The sequence below is a fragment of the Ambystoma mexicanum genome, chromosome 2p (genome assembly GCF_040938575.1).
Source record: "Ambystoma mexicanum isolate Mex_15411 chromosome 2p, UKY_AmexF1_1, whole genome shotgun sequence".
Lineage (NCBI taxonomy): Eukaryota > Metazoa > Chordata > Amphibia > Caudata > Ambystomatidae > Ambystoma > Ambystoma mexicanum.
In genome coordinates, this window is record NC_090923.1 from 712,127,176 (window position 1) to 712,147,808 (window position 20,633).

Below are 20,633 nucleotides of genomic sequence, written 5' to 3' on the forward strand. Positions count from 1 at the left end.
AAACTTGCTCTCAAAAACAGACCTGGCAATTACAACTAACGGTTCAGGAACGGGTGCCAGATGACCTTTGTACAAATAGCACCATTCGAAAAGTTTACTCACTGTAGTGACTGCTATACCTCTAGTCTATTACCTTCTTTCCACCATACTTTATGGGTTCCCGCCCCATAGGGACAGGACTGGTACATGTGTAAGTCATGGTCACATGCAACATCGACTCCGCTTACCGGCAATGCCTGCAAGTCCTTATTTTCCTCATACCAGATGGGCTATTTAACTAGCGTTCCTATTATGGGGGATGAAGGAAGGGGTGGATATAGGAAAGACTATGGACTAAGAGTATAGTACCCACTATGGCGAGTAACATTCTTAGCTGTATTTCATGCGCCCTTTCCTGCATAATTATGTGAGTGTAGCAAGCATTTACTCTCTGGATGGAAGGAGATATGCCATGAAAAAAGGTTCGGAAGGATAGACTGTCCGACTGCAGCATCTGACCTGCTACTTGTATCCACGCAATAGTTCTTGCAGAAGGCAGCATGACAAGACCATGTAGTTGCCTTCGTTATCAAGCCACTACTGCAGTTTTGGTTGAGACTGCATGTTCATTAAGACCCACTTGTGTTGCAAGGAGTACGATTCTGAATTGCATACCACTATCCATGTGCAATGGAAGCTTTTGATGCCTCAGAGGCTGGTTTTTAGCCACCAAAGGTAACACAAATATAATCAACCTTCCTGATGGATTTTGTTCCGTTCAGTTAGCATTTTAATACCTTGTGCCTGTCCTGAGAGCGCAAGATCAGTTGTGCCTCCAACTGAGGGTTTGCAAAGAAAACCAGATGTGATATTCCTTGGCTGATGTGAAACGATGGGACTATCTTTGGTAAGAACTTAGGATGGCCTTGTATCAGAACTCTATCCTTCTGAAATATGGTGTACGGCTCAGAAGCAGGGAGAACTTACATTTCACGTATGCATCTAGCTCGCATGATTGCCACTAAGAAGACGGTTTCCATATAACAAATGTGTTAAAAGGGTTTATGAGAGATAACTGAAAATATCAAATTCAAGTTTGTTACAGGATGTGGTGCCTTCCCTTGTGGATACATTTTTGTTTTATTGTTTTCTCAGCCTGTGTGTGAAGACTGGCTGATCTTCCCTGCACCCAAGTCTACTTAAACTCTGTACTGAACATCATTCCATTCTTCAACCTTTGGTGTGCACTTGATCAGTTTTGTATACTGCTTGCTATATCTTTGCCAGGACTTGTGAATGTGTATTCTTACATGTTTATAACAAGCATTTCTTCCAGAGCTTCATTTCATAAACCCCTTATAACAGATCTTTTCCTAGATCTTTCTCTCTCACAGACCCTGGCTTTTAACCTCTGCTACAACAGGTCTCTTCCAGAGCTTGGTTCACTGCATTTACATCAATAGGTATTTCTCCCCATTCAAACGAGGTTCATGTGAGGCAGTTGATATTGCATCACCCTCTGCTCCTTCCCTTCACCTTGGCACCAGACCAGCCACTTTGTCATTCTCTCTCAAGTAATCGATCCCCTTGGTGTGGACTACCTCTTCACAAGTAGCCTGGTCTCTGTGCATCCATTGACAATTTGGAAGAACACTGGCTTTTTCTAAACTTCCTCCCTTTACCTTCTTCTTTCCACCTCGTTTATAATGCTGTCAGTGGAATAGGCCCTTGTCTTGACCCTCCAGATTAGCTGGGCCTGGGCTGGTTTACCCTTTGTATTTCAGATTGGTTACCCTTTTGCTCTGCCTCAAACAGATATTTGAACCGCTGTACGATGATACGAGGTTCACTTTGCAATGTCTTGTTGGGAGATTTCCCTCTGCATGAAACACTTGTGTATAGGTGTGTTATAAATGCCATATCATATAAACATGGTCTACAGTGCTGCTGCCATCTTGGAATTCCTCCTGTTACTGCACAGGGGTCTGTTGCATTCCAAATAAGCAGAATAGGGCTCCATGACTTTGGTCGTCAACTCCACCCAGCCACAAAGCCTCAGCCATCGTAACTCCTCTTAAAGTAGGTTTGGGAACTACTTGTGTGCTTGTGTGCAGTCTTCTCACTCACATCTCCCATCATCATGCCGTCTTATCAAGAACAATATATCATGAGGTTTGTGGCAGAGCTAACTGTTGTCCAATATGCTAGAAATGCACATTTTAGGTGGAATGAGCACAAGCACAATATCACAACCAAAAATCTCAAATCGGCAGTAGCTAGACATTCTAAGAAAAGGGACAACAAATATAAAAAAATTTGCTTTCAAATTTTTGAGGCAATAGATACTTCATTATCACATGTCAATATACACAAGAGGTTAGAACAAATTCGATAGACTAGATTCTATTTGTACTAGCTCGATAGACTATATTCAGTAATTCCACAGGGAAGGAAAGAGGAATGTAATTTATGTTATTTGTAAAGAATGTTAAGCCATAGTATTTTCTTTCCTTCACCTTATATGAACACAATGGATCATAGGATCTTCATTTAAATTATTTTGTACAGAATATTTTCAATCATATTTTTGTGATGTTAATTCAATCAAAACAATTATTTTCACACTACTTGCATTACAGACATAGCTTTGCCTGGGATGGATTCAACAAAGCTAAAAATACTGATCTATTTCTAAATCCCTATCATGCAGATTTTTAACATATTGAATTGTTTACATAGATAACATATATGTTTTCAATGTTTTCATCTTACATTATTGACACAGATCAGCAATACTTCTGTATATGGAAATAATGTCAGACCGACAATATGTTATTCATTCTATATGTATACAGTAATTATTTGATTTCCCTTTACTATGTATACACGATCCTTCTAGGGTTGTCAGTAGTTCAGGAAACCCTTTCATTGAGTGGATAATAAAAACACAAATGTATATTGTTGATGCAGTTGAGCCGGTCTTGGAGCACTTCAGGATTCTCAGGAGTTTGTTACAAAGTGTTCCTTTTACAAAGAGGTTCCTTTAATTGATTATTCTTCAGGTTTAGTTTGGACTATTAGGTGTCGCCTTGCAGGGCTTGAACACGGGAAGCTGCAGATGCAGACACCTTGAATCACTCTTATGTCTTTGCATCGCCAACTGGGCAACAATACAGAGCCAATCTGACTAGTTGCAGCAGGACTACACACTTGGTGTTTGGCGGGGGGACCTGGTCGCTGGGTGTTCAAATTCTGAAAATTAATGGGCGCCTATGGCGCAGACAGCTGGATGGTGCCGGCTGCCGGGCAGAGTGCGTCTAATGTACGTGTGTATAGACCCCTCTGCTTGCAGTGGATTCCTACGACTGCGGCTGGCGTTTCCTGGAGATGCCAGCTGCAGTCAGAGGAATCCAATTCAATCGGACAGGAACCTTGAAGCCTTGAGCAGACACAATCACGCAGAACACACACGCCACAGTCTTTGCCCTGTTGAAGGCCCCATAAGAAAGAATAACAGTGGTATCCCAGAAGGGCCGAAACACCATGGTGTAGAACCTCGACTCTTGAGTCACAGTGTTGCAATACATTCACTGTCTTTTTGCTTGTAAATGCGTTCACCTGTATTTTATGTTATACCTGTTCACTTGTTATGATCACTGTCTCAATGAACTGTGACAGTAGGATGTGTATGTTTCAGACTCTGTATATTTAACCCCAAGTCATGTACCATGGGGATGTATTTATAGGAATTCATTTTGTCTTACCAAATACAATATTGCTGTTCTGTGTTGTGTATCTCGGAGACAGTTGCATATAATTGTTTCAAAATGCAATGAAAGGTTTTTGAAAAATTGAAGGGTTGTGATCATTCTGTGATTCAGGATATTTGTTTATCCCTATGTGCTTAAAAGTGTTGGTGGTTTATCGTTTTTCTCTACCGACCCGTTCAATTGTGTCTAAAGACAAGTTAGCCCTCCTGGGTAGAATAGGGTCTTGACCAGGAGCCCTCCTTTTGGCCAGCAGTAAAACCAGGACAGCAATGGTTTCCAGACACGTACGGAATATACATCTTGCAGCAATTAGTGCCACCCCAGCCCCTTGCTCCTATTAAACACTTAAATCTTCTTGAGAAAAATGCCTGTGAGGCTGCTCCTGCAATGCATGTATTCTGAGAAACCTGAAGGCATTCTCACTCCTAAACCCCTTGAATGCTCTGTGCAGGTGGCCAGTGAAAGGCCATCGCTCTTGGATCCTGACCCTGGGGGTAGAGAAGCGAGGGAGGATCACCTGGGTGGAGGCTCCTTGAGGACTAGAAGTGGGGTGCCCTCGGACGAGACATGGTATCCCCCTTTTCCTATTGATGACCAACCCAACTCTTTTCTGTACGATCCATGCTGCTGTGAAGCCTTTGAACGCCACCAGCGAGTTTCTAGCCATTGAGAAACCCGGTGCGCAAGCTTTTAAACTTGGTTGTTCAAGGAATACTTTGTATCAGAGTGTACATTGCGTTTGAAGTGAACTAAGGAAATATTACACCGCAGGCTGAATGAAAGGTGTTCCGAGTACAAACTGTGTTTCTTGAATACCGAACTGAATGAAAATCTTAACAAGTGCAATCTGGGCAGATTGAATGCGGAACAGAGTACAATCTGTGTTTCTTAGATAACGAACTGAGTGAAAACCTCCCAAAAGAGCAAAACTGTTACATACTAGGTACAGAAGTAAAACAGAACTTGAAATTCAAGTAAAACCATCAGATGCTGCACATACTTGCCAAACCTACCGATTTAGGCGGTAGGATACCGCTTTTTAAGCAGTCCTACCGCCTACCGATTTTTTTACCCCAAATACCGATTTTTTTGTAAAAAAAACAAAACATTTTTTTGTACATTTCTTTTTTCCACGCCAGCTCGGGGGAGTCTTTCAAGGGCTCCCCGAGCTGGCGTACCGGGAGAATGCACGGCATGCAGGCTTTTAATGTCAAAGGCACCCACGGCGGTGGGCTAAAGCGCCCCTTTGCCGCGGGTGCCTTTGGCAAAACTAAAGGCTCCATTAGACCCCCACCACGCCAGCTCGGGGGAGTCTTTCAAGGATTTCCCCGAGCTGGCGTATCGGGAGAAGGGGTGGCATGCAGGCTGTTAATGTCAAAGGCACCCACGGCAGTGGGCTAAAAGAGCCCCTCCGCCGTGGGTGCCTTTGGCAAAAGGCGCCATTAGCCCCCCACCACGCCAACTCGGGGGAGTCTTTCTAGGACTTCCTCGAGCTGGCGTAGCGGGAGAAGGCGCGGCATGCAGGCTGTTAATGTCAAAGGCACCCACGGCGGTGGGCTAAAAGCACCCCTCCGCCGCGGGTGCCTTTGGCCAAAGGCGCCATAAGTCCCCCACCATGCCAGCTCGGGGGAGTCTTTCAAGGACTTCCCCGAGCTGGCGTAGCGGGAGAAGGCGCAGCATGCAGGCCTTTGATGTAAAAGGCGCCCATGGCGGTGGGCTAAGGGCGCCTCTCCGCCGCGAGTGCCTTTCACAAAAGGCGCCATTAGCCCCCATCACGTCAACTCGGGCGAGTCTTTCAAGGGCTCCCCCGAGCTGGCGTGATGGCAGAAGGCGTGGCAGGCGCCTCATTGTCATTGAATACACCTGCGGCGGCGGGCTCATTCAAACACAATGGGCTGCTGACGCGCCCTATTCCTATCATTACCTCCTCGCCTGACTATTTTTGAAACTTTAAGATTCCTACAGATTTTTGGTCACAGAATGTTGGCATTTATGGCTGCATACTAAAATTAATGATACTTTACTGCCAAGTGAAACTAATATTTGCCGTAAAGAGAATGGAACTTTAAATATTGAAACAAATGTGAGAAACCTGAAGGTGTTCCCCCAAGTAGACCTCTGGAAACCTTTATTCAGGTGGCTGGAGGAGGGCTGGCGCTCTCAGATCCCAACCCTGGGGGTGGACAAGCGAGGGAGGATCACTTGGGTAGGGGAGCCTTGGGTTATGCTCAGGGGAACACCCGAAGGGAGATGCAGTATTATACTGAGGAGGAAGGTGAAGGGGACTGAATCGGAGGTTTTCCTTGGTTATTCCACCTCTTCTGTCTTTACATCCAAAGAAGTTCCCTTATCACCCAGTTACCCTCGAAACCCATAACTCTCAGAACCCTTGTTTCACCGATCTCCAATCGAATACTCCCCATCCTTTGGTTCTACGTCCCTCTGGTTATTTTTTCCCGAATACCCAATCTATTAAGATAAAAAACTACCATTCCCACAATCCCCCTTGTTCATTTAAAAGTCCCGTTTATTCCTGTTTGCCCCACAAACCTTCCAAAACCCACCCTTCCGAAATCATCTATCCGCCTAGGAGGAAAGCTATATTTTCCCATAACACCACTACTTTATTCTGTCACTCAGAGCACTTAGAAACTCTACCACTCTCCTTTCCCGACTCGAACACTTTTGTCCGACATGAAAACCAAAAGACTAACCCTAGAGTTGTTTATCTACCATGCCCCAACCCCAGTGTCAGGCAAGGTCAGGTAGCTAATCTGAATCGCTAACACCTGACGGCCCTCTCCTTCTCCACAGGGATAAAAGGTGGAGCAAGAGAGCAAAGTACGAGCACGGCAGACAGCAGGACGAGACAACTAACCAGGTGCAGCAGTTCAAGAGAAGGAGAAAGACGGCCGGAAACGAGAGGGCGGCGAGGAGATAAGGGATCTTGCCCCCTTCGTTGCATGCCCGCTGAACCTTTGGGGAAGAAAGCCTAAGACCACGCACTTCAGCACAAGTGTCTTGCAGCAGATGTGAACGGCACACGGAGCATGTCGACGCTGATAAGCGGGAGAGATGGAAACTCCTGCTACCATTCTACTAGCCTTGACTCAGTTATAAAGAAAGCCAAGAGGTTCATCACAGCCGGTGAGCCGAGGAGAGAGCCGATAAGAGCCGGGCAGTGGTGAATGAAAGTCGCAAAGTGGCAAGTTGGAAATGTGTTCAAGGAACTGTAAAAGTGTTGAGGAGACCAGCTACAGAGGAAACTGACACCATGTGGGTGTCGCTCCAAGAGACTCTGGTCGATCCCCATTTGAGTAAAACTACAGAAACCAGAAGGCCATAGAAGAGCTGCCAGAAGCGGTCAAAATGGTCATACAGGAGGTCGAGGAAAATCCCTGCAGAATCTAAAGACTTTGATCTACAAACCTGAGAAAGTAAGGGAAGTGAATTCTGCATGGTGAAAACTATCAGGTCCTCGAAGGCAAGAGACTTTCAGGAGGAACGAGAATTGGCCATCGACGGTCCTGATTGCTGCCATTGAAACTGTTAACTCGTGCTGGGAAGGCTTGAGTTTTGCTCCAAGCTACCATCTTACCCTGTGCACAAAACAGGCTACTGCATTCTGACATTATTTGAGAACACTTCTTTCTTTTCCTGAAAACCATCCCACACCCTTTTTGTATTAGTTGTGAGGTTTGGCAATAGGTTTCTTACTATAGGCCCTTATTTGACATGATGCCACTAGGACTGCCTTATGTTTCCTTTTGATGGTTGACGCTTGCTCCCATCTTAGATTCAGATTAGGTGTTTTTCCAACCTGCACAGTTTAAATAAACACCCTTGCACTGCGATCACTTGTGTCTGTCTTTACTGTTGTCACCATGAGTTCCTCACACAAAGAAGGACATCGTGAATACCAGACTATTTGAAAACTACATCTAACAGAAAATTACATTGAGAGTAGAATTCACTAAAGCTTTGAAGATTATTCAAACGCAGTTATAATTTGCGCATGGAAAACCCACCACAGAAATAAGAACTCGAAAAGAATAAGGGATACTTTTGTGCTGCTGGGATTACATCTTGGGAAAAGAAACCTTGAGACATTTATTGACTTGAGACCAGAGTCTCAAGGTTCTTGGGTGATTCAAACTGTTTTACTTGGAACTTGGAGAAGGGAACCCAGAGTATTGGCTAAAACAGTATTATCCTGAACTCAAGAGAAGTACATTTGAGATTTTTTGGCTGAAACTTTAATACTTGGGGAAGTGAATTGAAAGGAAGCTGCGAGCTGGAAGAGGCTCAGTACTTTATGTTGGACACGGTTTCTTTTGAATTGCATAGATTAGCTGTGAGGGCAAGTATGAACAATTACCTTCATGGTGATTCACTGTCTCTTAGTCCAGGCTCTCCCTCCTTCACAACTTGCTGGGAACGCCTGCATCCGCAGGTGAGCCAGATAAACTGGCTGAAAAGGATAGCTGTCAGGGAAAGGGCATACGTCACGCGTGCGTCCCTCCGCATGCCAGGGGCACACCTCACCCGCAGGTCACCAATGGTCCACACCCAGTTCCTATGTTTCCGCCGAAGCAGTAGAATTTAAGTACATGTGTACTGTAGGGGATGGCTGGGTGGGTGTTGTGAAGGAGGGAGAGCCTGGACTAAGAAACTGAATCGTCATGAAGGTAATTTTTAATTTCTCTGTCGTCCTGGCTCTCCCTCCTTCCCAACTGGTTGGGACCAGACTAAAAAGCCTTTTAATAAGCAAGGGTGGAGGAGACAGCATGTACATGATTCAGGCAAAATGTTGTAGAAAACCTCTTGGCCGAATTTTGCACCATTTCTAGACTATGTGTCCATAACATAGTGCTTGCAAAAGGAAAGCTGAGTAGCCCATGTAGCTGCTTTACAGATGTCTACAATGGGAACGTGCCTGGTAAAGGCTACAGATGCTGCCTTCGCTCTAGTAGAATGAGTCCGAAGTCTCTGCAGAATCGCAAGCCCTTTCAAGTCGTAAGCCTTGGAGATACAGGAGACACCCCATCTGGTAATATAAGCCTTTTCTGCTTTATTGCCAAGAGAAGGACCACTGTAGGTAACAAAGAGCTGATCTGCTCTTCTAAACGGGTTAGTCCTTAAGGTAGAATTTTAAAGTTCTTACTCCATCTAGATTATGCAACTTCTCTTCTGCCGCAGAAGTATGTGGTCTAGGAAGAAAAATAGAAAGACATATATCCTGGTTTAAATGAAAATCGGAAACCACCTTAGGCAGAAAGGAGGGGACCGTAAGCAAGACAACGTTGTCTTTATGGAACACAACGTATGGTTCCCTCGAAGAAAGAGATTGGAGCTCCCTAATTCTTCTAGCCGAAGTAATGGGCACTGAGAAGGCAGATTTCCAAGTTAGGAATTCTAAAATCGCATGAAGCCATAGGCTCAAATGGTTTTTGAATTGGGGCTGCTAAAACCACATTGAGATCCCACTGAGGTGGAGGTTCACGAACAGGGGGATGTAAACGTAAAAGGCCCTCGAAGTGCCTTTTAATGGCCTGATTGGAAAGAGAAAAAGACTTGTGTTCTCTTTTGAGGTAAGCACTGATAGCTGGTAAGTAATGTTTGCACGTGTCTACCTTGACACAGATGGAAACAAGATAAGACATGAAGGACATGACATGGAGGCCTTTAGAGGGTTAAGGTTTTGATCTAAGGCCCAGTGACAGAAACTTAACCATTTGCTACGATATTGCTTCTCAGTGGGAGGTTTCCTGGAGGCCAACATAACAGCAATGTTTTGTTCTAACAAATGCAAGTGGGAGAAGGCTGCTTTTCAAGAACTAAGCCTTCATGTTGAGCAATTGAGGGCAGGGGTGAAGAACCTGCCCTTTCTGTTGAGTCAAAAGATCTCTCGAAAGTGGAAGATCTAAGGGCAAATTCCCTGCTAATTCCAGAAGATCTGAAAACCAAATCTGCAAGGCCAGCATGGTGTTATTAGAATCATCGTCAGGTTGTGTGACATTTTGAATCCCAGCAATCTTTTGTGAATCAATGGAAGAGGTGGGAAAGCATTACGTGTTAGATCCGACCAATCCAGACGTAGAGCATCTCCCAGGGACCAAGCACCCTGACCTTGCTTTGATGCAAACTGCAGACAAAGTGTGTTGTGTTGGTTGGCAAAGAGGTCTCCTGATGGATGGCCCCACTTCTGAATATCATGTGTGCTACTGATGGTGTCAGCTCCCATTCGTGCGGAGTGGACTGTAACCTGCTTAGTTTGTCAGCAAGGACATTGTTCTTCCCCTCGAGATGGGACGCTAACAAGAAAATGTGATTTTGAATGGCCCAATACTAAATTTGTTCTGCTATGAGACACAGGGGACGGGAGTAAGTTCCCCCCTGCTTGATGGAATAAAAGATTTTAGAGCAAATAATATGGCTTCTAGTTCCAGGACATTTATGTGGTCTTTCATTTCCTGAGAGGACCAAAGACCATGAGCTGTTAGGCTTTGACAATGGGCTCCTCAACCGTATTCTGAAGAGTCTGTTATGTCTATTTGGTGAGGGGGAGGTTGAAAGGGAGATCCCGTTAGCAAGTTCTCTGGGAAGTTCCACCAGCGCGGAGAGTCTAGAACATGGCCTGGAATTTGGATCTTTGTTTCCTGGGGATCTGAGAGCTGATTTCAGTTGAGAACAAGAGGCCACTGGGTTGTTCTCATATGGAGGCTTGCAAAGGGAACTAGGTTTTTGCAAGAGGCCATGAGACCCAAGAGCCTTTGAAACCACCAAGCTGTTAGTGACCGGAGAACCAAACAATGGTTTGTTGAATGGCTTCCACTCTTTCCAACGGTTGAAAGACTTTGTGCAGAGTAGTGTATATAACTGCTCCTAGGAATTGGATCCTTTGGGAGGGATTGAGTAGGGATTTTATCACATTCATGGAGAACCCCAGGTTGAACAGAGTATGACAAGTAATTTGGAACTTCTGAAGCAATACCTCTGGAGACTGGGCTTTGAGAAGCCAGTCATCTAGGTAGGGATATAGATGCAGTCTGCAACCGAAGGTGGCTGCTACTGACACCAGGACCTTTGTGAAAACTCAAGGGGCATGTCTTCCGGAGGGAAGGCATGAACTGGTCATGAGACCTGCTACTGTGAATCTCAAACTGACGGTGGAGTTTGTAAATGGGGATGTGAAAATAAGCATCCTCTAGGTCTACAGATGCCATCCAATCATTTGGATATAGGGAAGCCAGAATCTGAGGAATGGTTATCATATGGAAAGTACCCAGAGACAGAAATTGGTTGAGGTCTGAAAGGTCCAGAATGGGACCGATCCCACCTGATTTCTTTGGGATGAGGAAGTAACGTAAGTAAAATCCCTAACCTACTTCCACTTGGGGAACCAATTCTATTGCTCTTAGAAGAAGGAGTTCTTTTAATCTCTTTCAGGAGCTCCAGGGATGGTTTTTCAAACTTTGGAGCAGAGGAAAGCGGAGTAGCCGTAAGGGCAAGGTGGTAACCATGTTGATTAATATTAAAGTACCCACTCCTCTTGATTAACGGTTTTCCAAAAAGGGAGGAAGTTGGAAAGCCTTTCTGCTACCGGGGATGTATGCTCTTGGATGATGGTTGGGGCGGAAGGTAAGTGCATGCCCAGGGGAAAGTCAAATAGACTTCTGCTCCTGAGCAGAATTAGAGCAGAGGAAGGGGCTGATGTATTCTTGGGTCTATACCATCTCTTTTTGGAAGAGTAGAACGATTTAGCGGAAGTGGAGGAACCACTGTTGCCTTGTGTACGTGTTTTAATTACCTTGAAGTTTTGGTGAAATGGTTGCTCCACCGAGATGGAGCTGAATTGAGCTGAGAGTTTTAGCTGCTGTGACACTGGCCTTAAATTTCTTTAGGCACTCATCTGTAGATAGGTCAAACAACATTTTGCCATCGAATGGAAGGTCAAGCACCTTATCCTGGATATCCTGGTGAAGGGTAGAGACAGATGTGTGTGTCTCTCTGCATGCAGACTGCACTACTAACTGCCCTAACAGTTGTGTCAGTTAGGTCTTTAACGATTTGAAGCTGTAGAATAGCAGCTCTCTGCCTTGAGAGACCCAGAAAGAGAACTCTTCTGTGACTTCCTGCGGGAGCATGTCGGTGAAGCGCTATAAATTCTCCCAGTTAAGTATATTAAATCCCACCAGACCTGTAGCAGTGTTAATCTGCCTAAATTGTTACGGTAGAGGTGGTGTAAGACTTCTTACCTTGGGTCTCCTATGCTTTTGCATTTTTGCCAAGCACTGAAGCTGGAGTTGGAGAAGGGCCTTTACATTTTGTGCCAAGGGAAGCAGAGACTATTGCTGATTGTGCTGCAAGATTTCCCAGGAGTATGAAGGGTTCATCCTTGAGCACCTTGTATTTATTATCTAGGGCCTTGGAGATGTGGGGATCAGAATGAGGTTTTCCCCAACGAGCTACACCTTGCTCCATGACAGGCTATTCCATGGGCAGTGGAACCTTAGACTGCTGTGATGGCGTTTCCCAAAAACACCAGCCGTTTCAGGCTTATCCTTTGGGACGATTTCAAGAGCCTGCATGGCTTTAGTGACAATGTCATGGAACACCTTAGAGAGTGAATGAGTGGTAGCCTCCTCTGAATCTGAGTCAGTGCCCTTTGACATTTTCTGTTTTTTTTGGGTGGAGGAGCAGGGTCCACATTGTCCACTGGTACCGGTAAGGGGTCGGGAGTAGAGTCAACTGGAACCGATCCCTGAGGTAGTACTGGTGACATTTTGTCCTTGATGCGTTGAGCCAAGACCTCGAGGAAGGGCTCAGAAAACAGTTTCCAGCACAGTGTTAGTGATGTATTTCACTAAACCATTTGGGAAGGGCTTCCATCCAGTCTGATAGAAGTAGAAGAGTCAGCCCTATTAAGCGGTTGGCTAGGATTGTAAATGTTCAACACCACCGGAATGTTGGTTAGAACCAGTTGGGGTGCAGGTTGTGATGGAACCAGTGCAGGTTGACCCAAATTGTCCTCAGATTGAGGAGAACATTTAAGCAAAATGTGAGGAATGTGATCTTTCACAGGAGTGCTGAACAATTGTTTGGTGGAACAGTAAAACATTTGGAAGCGTCAAAGTCTTCAGAGTCCGAAATTAAAGTTAAATTGTCTTTCTGGCTCTCTGGTACTGAGCCCGAGACAGAAGCCACGGGAGATTTCTTACATTTGTGTTTTCGTGGAGATTTCGGTCCTGGACTAGCTCTTGAATGAGAGTGCTTATGCCTCTTATGAGAGGATTTATGAGATTCCCGCAGTACGGAGGAGCTTGCAAGCTCAACTGCGGGAGTTGAGTGTAAAACCTTTTCTTTTGGTACTGAAGTACCAGAAGTTATGTGCAGAAGCCAACTTGGCTTTGTCCGGTACAGTGGAATGGGAATGGACTGAATCAACCCCGGAGGCGCGAGCCTCTTTGCACGTACTCTTGCCTGTTCGGTGTACCGAGGCATAGAGGGTTTTGGTGGTACCATTGTTATTTTATCCAGAGTAAATAACTCTTGCTGTACTGGGTGGGTCTTCTGTGACCCTTTCCCACCTGGAGGTATTAACAATTCCCACCTGGAGATACTAGTGATTCCCACCCACAGGTACTTTCAGGTGAGTAGGCCGGGGGTTTCCCAGTGAACGGTCCCGTGAAGACTCCAGAATGAGGAGGCAGTCTTCCCTTGGGTACCGACAGCCAGTGCCGAAACTAGTACCTCACCTGATATCAGCCTCCCTCCTGTTCCAAACAAAGTCCTTGGTCGCCTTTGGTACCAGTCCCAGCACATACATGGAGAGAAAACAAGTCAGCAGAGACCTCAGGTGAATTCCACAGCAAAACATGAAGGTATTCAATGGGTTATGTACACCCAGACAGAGGACGCAAGCATGGTTGAGATTGGCCCCTGAAAAATGCTTCCGGCAACAGATGTGCTGCTTGAAGGCTGCCACATACGGCATGCGAAGAGGGAGGCACCACAAATTGAAAAAATAAAATAAAGAACCAATCACTAGGAAAAAAGGGATGGACAGTCAAAGGAAAGCTCAGAAAAAATTCCGACAAGCCCAGTAGGTGGAAAAACAGGAACTGGGTGTGGACCGTTGATGACGTGAGGGTAAGGTGTGGGCACACCGCACGGAGGGACGCACGCATGACATAGGCCCTTCCCCTTGCAAAACTTTTAAAGTGACGGCTATCTTTTTCAGCCGGATTTTCCGGCCTTCCTGCAGATGCAGGCGTTCCCAACCAGTTGGGAAGGCGGGAGAGCCAAGACGACAGAGAAATAGGTTTCTAGACACAGACAGATTCTTCAGTTGAACTTTGACTCAGACTTTTCTTAGTTTTATTTAGGTAGGGAAATCCCACCTTAGCATAGGGCAAGTTAGGCCTTACACCATACTGCCATTTAAGTTAATAAAAGTGTTTTGTATTAAATCTGTTGTCTGTGTCTTGGTTCATGATGCCTTCACAGTACACACATGGAAATTGCGTCCATGAAAGCTGCGGGTAAACTAAGCAAACTGAAGTGGGACAGGCTAAGCTTTTGCAGTGTTTGTTTCTGCTCTGGATCTATGCAGATGGTGTCAGCATATTTTGCCATGTTTGAGGGCTCATCCCCTAGTTCTAATGGCAACTGCTGCAGACCTAGAGCCTTAGTGGGGAACTGTGGCATGGTTGTGAAGGGTCAGGACAGAATGACAGGTCTGCATTCATGAAGTGGGGGCCAGCACATTCCAACTTTGGAGGCTTCTTCCTTTGCAAACGTCAAATGTAGATTTCAGTTTCAATCCAGACACCATTTAAAAAAGGGTTCTTATCTGGTTGTGCCCACTAGTGCGGACTCCACTCCAAGGCTGTCAAAGCAAGGACCATATATGGCCCCACTCATATCCCTTTTGCTGCAACATACGTAGAAGCAATGCCTGGCTGCAGGGCTCACAATGGATACTACATGGGGTAACAGCAGACCTAAAACACAAGATGAATGCTGCCATCTACCAGTGGAGACCCTGTATCCAGCTATGTCAGGGTACTTAAATAGGAAACAGCAGATTACATTGTCTACCCTGAACGTGAGAGGCTTAATTGGCACAGACATTATTTACATTTCTGCTGAATCCTTAAATTAGGACTCATCAGGCAAAATGTCTGTGGGCCAGTCAGGGGTAAAGTACAAACTACATGGACACTGTGCCAGAGGCACAACGTAGGTAGGCCTTTTTGTTTACAACACTCATTGTCTCATCGTTCACAAACTCGTCAAACAAGCACAGTAGACCCTCTCCTGTCTCCCACTACTGGTACAGTGCAAAGCACCTTCGCTGAAAAACAGGGCTAGCTCGAGGTAAGATAACATGAATACCAGTTGCCTGAGAATGTGGGCCAAGCTGGCTAGACACAATTTTGAAAATAAAACCTTTTTATTTCCAAAGCACACATACAACGACAACAACTACGAGCCTTGCCGCCATCAATGTCTGCCCAAACAGACTCAGTAAAGTACTAGAAAATCATGAAGACAATGTGACCAAATTCCAAAAACAGGTTAGCCCTACCCAACCCAAAAACAAACAAAGGAAACTTACATTTACACCTGCTCGTACAGTCTCAGTCCAGGGCTACAGCAAATCTATGAAGGGGGCTCTAACACGTTACATATAAATCATAGACTGGGAAAATATGCTCAGAAACTATCTCTCTATGGGGCATTTCGTCAGAGGAAGCAAACATCACCTGTGTCAAAGCATTCTAGGCCCCCACATCCTCACTGACTTCTTTTATCCCTCTGTATACCGCACTGTACCAGACAGAGGTTTCTGCAACAGATCATCTCTGTAAATCACACCACCACGCTTCCCCACGGGGTCCCTCTTTTGCCTTGTAAGCCATTGCAATTCTGCTCTTGGCAAGCATGCAGATGGAGCAAGTTACTTACCTGTAACTGTTATTCTCCAGCATGGGTCTGGCATGGATTCAGATGCACATGAATATTCTCTGTCGTCAGGCTGGGAATCCTCGGTAAAGAAAGAAAATCAGTTTCAGTTTCATTTCTGAACTGTCTTTCTCCTAACAACCAATCACTGGTCTCTGGGTCATACTGCCCCCAGCCAATGACTGCTCTCTACCTAAGCCCCTCCCCTGGAAGCCATCTTCATATCTGGTAGCACGTAAAGTGTCAGTAGGACGAAGAGAAGAGGCGCAGAGGGGTAGGCGGGAGGGTTCGCATGTGAATCCTTGCCAGACCCATGCTGGAGAACAACAGTTACAGATAAGTAACTTGTTCCTTCTCCAGCATGGGGTCTTGCATGGATTCACATGCTCATGAATAAAGAATAGATAGCAGTACCCACAAGCACAACCACAGAAGGTGGCAAGGCTCAACATTAAGCATCTCTTACCTCCTCACCAGGCTCACCTTCAAGCGAACAGGTTGCGCAGCACTGCTTGGCCGACTCTGGACTCCTCCATGGAATCCCGGTCGATGCAGTAGAATCTCGTGAAGGTGTGAGTCAACCTCCACGTAGCAGTCCTGCAGATGTTCAGCAGGGGCACACCAGACAGGAACGCTGTAGTTTCAGTGATTGCTGTGGTAGAGTGGACTCTCGGACGGCCAGGCAACGGTCGGTTTGCCGACCAGTGACAATGGGTGATGCAGGCGGAGAGCCACCTGTAAATGGAAGCCTTGGAGAGGGCCTTCCCTTGGTTCACAGGGCCAAAGTTCACAAACAGCTGTGACGTCTTCCAAAAACTCTTTGTGCGGTCCATGTTGAACTTCAGTGCTCTAGCCACATTCAGCGAGTGCAAAGTCCTCTCTGCCGGTGACGAAGGAGACAGGAAGAAAACAGGCAACACCAAAGACTCGTTGAGATGGAAGTCCGAAGGCACCTTGGCCATGAAGGAGGGGTGCGTCCTCAGCACTGCCCTAGTCTCGTGGAATGTAAGGTGCAGAGGCTTACAGAAGAGGGCCTGGATCTCTCCCACTCGTCGTGCGGAGGTGATGGCCACAAGAAACACCGTCTTCCACTATAGGGATTTCAGTGGGGCCGAATGCAAAGGCTCGAATGGCGGAGCCATGAGCCTGGTCAGCACCACATTGAGCTCCCACGCCGGCGCCGGAGCCTTCACCGGTGGGAATGAGCAGAACAGTCCTTTCATGAACTCCTTCACCAGGCGGTGAGACCACAGTGACAACCTCCCTGGAGTTCTGGTGTAGCGGGAGATAGCTGCCAGATGAATTTTGATGGAGGCATGCGCCAGCCCCGCCTTGGCCTGTGACAGCAAGTACAGCAGCACTTGAGGGGCCGTAATCTGTAGAGGGTTGATCTTCTGTGCACGGCACCAGACAGAGAACCTCTTCCATTAATGTACATAGCACGTAAGAGTCGAGGAAGTCCTGGCCTTAGCAAGTACCTCCTTGCAGTCCGCCAGGATATCGTAGCCTCCGAAATCTAGTACTGCAGGAGCCAGGCCTTCAGGTTCAGCGATCCTGGGTCGTGATGCGAAAAGATCTGTCTCTCTCGGCAGCTTGACTGGAGGGGACGCCGACATGTCCAGAAGGTCCAGGGCCCGTATGTCTCGGCCACGCTGTTGCGACGAGGATCATCCTGCACCGGGACCGTCTGAGTTGACTGATGAGTCGCAGAAGCAACGGCAACGGTGGGAACGCATAGAGGAACAGGCCGTCCCAGGGGAAGGAGAATGCATCCCCCAAGCTCCCTGGCTGAGGAAACCCACTGGCGAACCTCCAGCACTTGGTGTTCGCCACCGTCGCGAACAGATCGATCTGGGGATTGCCCCATTGTCGGAATAGGGAGATCTACTTGATCTTGCTGAAGCTCCCACTAGTGGCAAGAGTGCAGCTCCCTGGTGTTCTTCAATCCTGCCAGGTGAAAGGGTACCAGGAACATCCCTTGGGCGACGGCCCAGTGCCACAGATCCTGCGCTTCCTTGGAGAGAGCTGGGGATATGGTGCCACCCTGCTTCCGGATGTAGAACATCGTGGTGGTGTTGTTGGTGAAGACCCGTACCACCTTGCCCTTGAGGGACGGAAGGAAGGACCCGAGGGCCCAGAACACGGCCCAGAGCTCCAGGACGTTGATGTGCAGCGACCTCTCCTCCAGGGGCCAAAGGCCTCTTGCATGGACATCTCCGGTGTGCGCGCCCCATCCCTCCACGGAGGTGTCCGCCGTCAGTTTCCTGATGCGCTGGGGTCTGGAAGTCCATGCCCGCCGCGAGATGCGCGCGGATGCCCCACCACCGGATTGCTTGACGGAAAGTCTCTTTGAGGGCAATCTTGTCTTCAAAGCTTCCAGCCACTTGTATCCAACGGGCGTCCAGGAACTCCTGCAGCGGCCGCACCCGCAACCTGCACAGCCGCATGAGGTAGCTGCATGACAACATCATGGCAAGCAGGGACTTGATGGACCTCACCCTGGCAACTTCCATGATCAACAGCCGTTGTACCTTGCCCAGGATGGCCTTTATCCTCTCCTCCGACGGTGAAGCCAGCCGTGCCACCGTGGTGAGCCTGGCTCCCAGGAACAGAGCGTCCTGCGATGGCACCAAGAAGGACTTTGCATAGTTTATTGAGAACCCCAGTTCCGTGAGAAGGCGGACGGTCCTCGGTGTGTAGTCGACGGCGAGTTCCCTTGACTTCGCTCGTCCAGATAGGGGTAGACGTGGATCCCCTGCAGGCGCAGCCGCGCTACCACCGGTGCCAGGCACTTGGTGAAGACCTTTGGTGCTGACTTCAAACTGAAAGGCAGTGCCTTGAACTCGAAGCGCAGAAATTTTCGATGTCCCTTGTGTATGGGGATGTGGAAGTATGCATCCTCCAAATCCAGTGACAACATGAAGTCCCCTTCTTCCAGCTGTCCCAGCACATGCTGAAGGGTGACCATCTGGAATTTCTGTGGTTTTATGTATTTGTTGAGTGGCGGAGGTCTAAGATGGGCCGCCAGCTGCCGGTCTTCTTTTGGACGAGGAAGTACCGCGAGTATACTCCAGAGCCCCGGAGCCTCTTCCAGGCGAGTTCTATCGCGCCCTTTTCCAGCATCGATCGTACCTCCAGAAGTAGCTGTGGAATGTGGTTTTCTTTCCTGGCCACCGGTGGAAAGTGGGGACACTTCCTTTGGAACTCCAGTGTGTGTCCATGGGCCAGGGCATCCAGCACCCAACGGTCGGTGGAGATGGATTTCCAAACGCCGATGAAGTTTGCCAGCCGGCCTCCCACCAGTGTGCTCTGGTGGAGGCTCGACGTCACAGCCGGTTCAGTCCTGCTTCGCCGAGGCCTTGCCATCTTGGGCCCCCTGTCGACGATGACGATGTCCACCGGCCTTGCTGCGGCTCCTGTAGGCTTCCTGCAACGAAGAACGGGCCGCCTGACGGTACGACGAAGAGCTGCCGCCGAATCCTTTGGAGACACATTGAGACTTGCCTCCAGAGGTCCAAAAGGACAGCCGTCGCTGATGGATGGTGCCAAAGGTATGGGTCGTCTCGGTGTCTGCCTTGATGGCCTGCAGTGACTCGTCCACTGCCTTGCCGTACAGGTTGTTCCCATCAAAGGGCATGTCCAGTACCCTGTTCTGTATGTCCTGACGGAAGTCGGTGGCCCTGGGCCAACCACGCCAGCGAAGGCAAATGCTGTGGCCCATCTGGCAAAAAACGGTGTCAGCGATGTCCATGGCTACCGCGATGGCATGGTCCGAAGCCATCTCGCCCTCTTGCAGGATTTCAAGGGCCTCCGCTCTCTTGTCTGGACAGAAGTCCAGGAGAGGGGCGATTTTAAACCACAGCTCCCTATCGTAGCGGTCGACGATAGCGAGAGCGTTGGCCGCCTTAATGGTAGTCGCTGCCGACGAGATGACCCAATGTCCCATGGCGTCCAGCTTCTTCCCCTCGTCGTCTGACGGTGAAGTGGAAGTCAATGCCGTCGCCCCAGCCGATTTCTTCTTGGCCGCAGCAGAGACTACTGAGTACGGGGACGGCTGCGCCCTGGGGCACATAGTAGTGGAGTCTGGGACCCAGTACTTCTTCTCGTACTGGTCTCTCTTCGCAGGGGCCATGGACGGGTTCTGCAGAAGGGACAGTCCTTCATCCCAGATGCCGTCCAACAGCGGGACTGAGAGTACTGTCTTCCTCTTGGCCTCTCGTCGTTGATAAAGGAATCCCTCCTTCTGCCCTTCGGGGCATAGCTGGAAAAGCTCTGAGGCCCTGGCGATCATGGTGTGAAACGAGCCAATTTCGTCGGGCGGGGAAGCCCGGGGAGGGGCAGATGGGAGATCTGTTCCGTCGTCGCTCCCGTCCGTCCCCGTCGTTGCCGTCTCTGTCTCATTCCTCGGCAGAGGGGAAGGAGGTGAAGGATGGAAAGGTGGGGGCGGATGAGCTCACCTCTGCTTGGCTGGAGGGCTCCCCGACGGTCCAGGCGCCGCTGGATCGTCCGCCGGATGCAAGGGCAGCCTTGTCTTTATCTCTGTGCACAGGGGGTGCAGTGCTAGCAAAATGTCTTCCGACCTGTCCGTCGGTGGTGGTATTGGTTGCGACGTTAGCGTCGGAGTGTCCTCCGATTCCTCGTCGACCTGCTGCGCTTTGTCGGCTCCACCGTCGCTCTCTACATCTGCCTAGTTGGGATCCTTCCCGTAGGATCTGACCTCGATGGACTTCTTGTCAAGGACTGACTTGAGGACCAACCGCTCGTCCTCCGAGGAGATATCCAAATCCGCTAGGACTACCGCCCCCTCCACCCCCCCTCCTTCTCGGCCTGGGGCTTCATGGGGGTCTTTTTCGATGGGTTGGAAAGATGATTCCCTTCGGGATGGCAGGGAAACTCTAGGCTTGGAAGTCGTCT

At 48.1% G+C, this 20,633-nt stretch overlaps 1 protein-coding gene across 1 annotated transcript in view; it reads right to left on the reverse strand.

Annotated features, from left to right (window-relative positions):
• LOC138566703 (adenosine deaminase domain-containing protein 2-like) overlaps positions 1-20,633 on the reverse strand; it is a 1,803,535-nt gene that overhangs the window by 361,912 nt on the left and 1,420,990 nt on the right. The window lies entirely within an intron of this gene.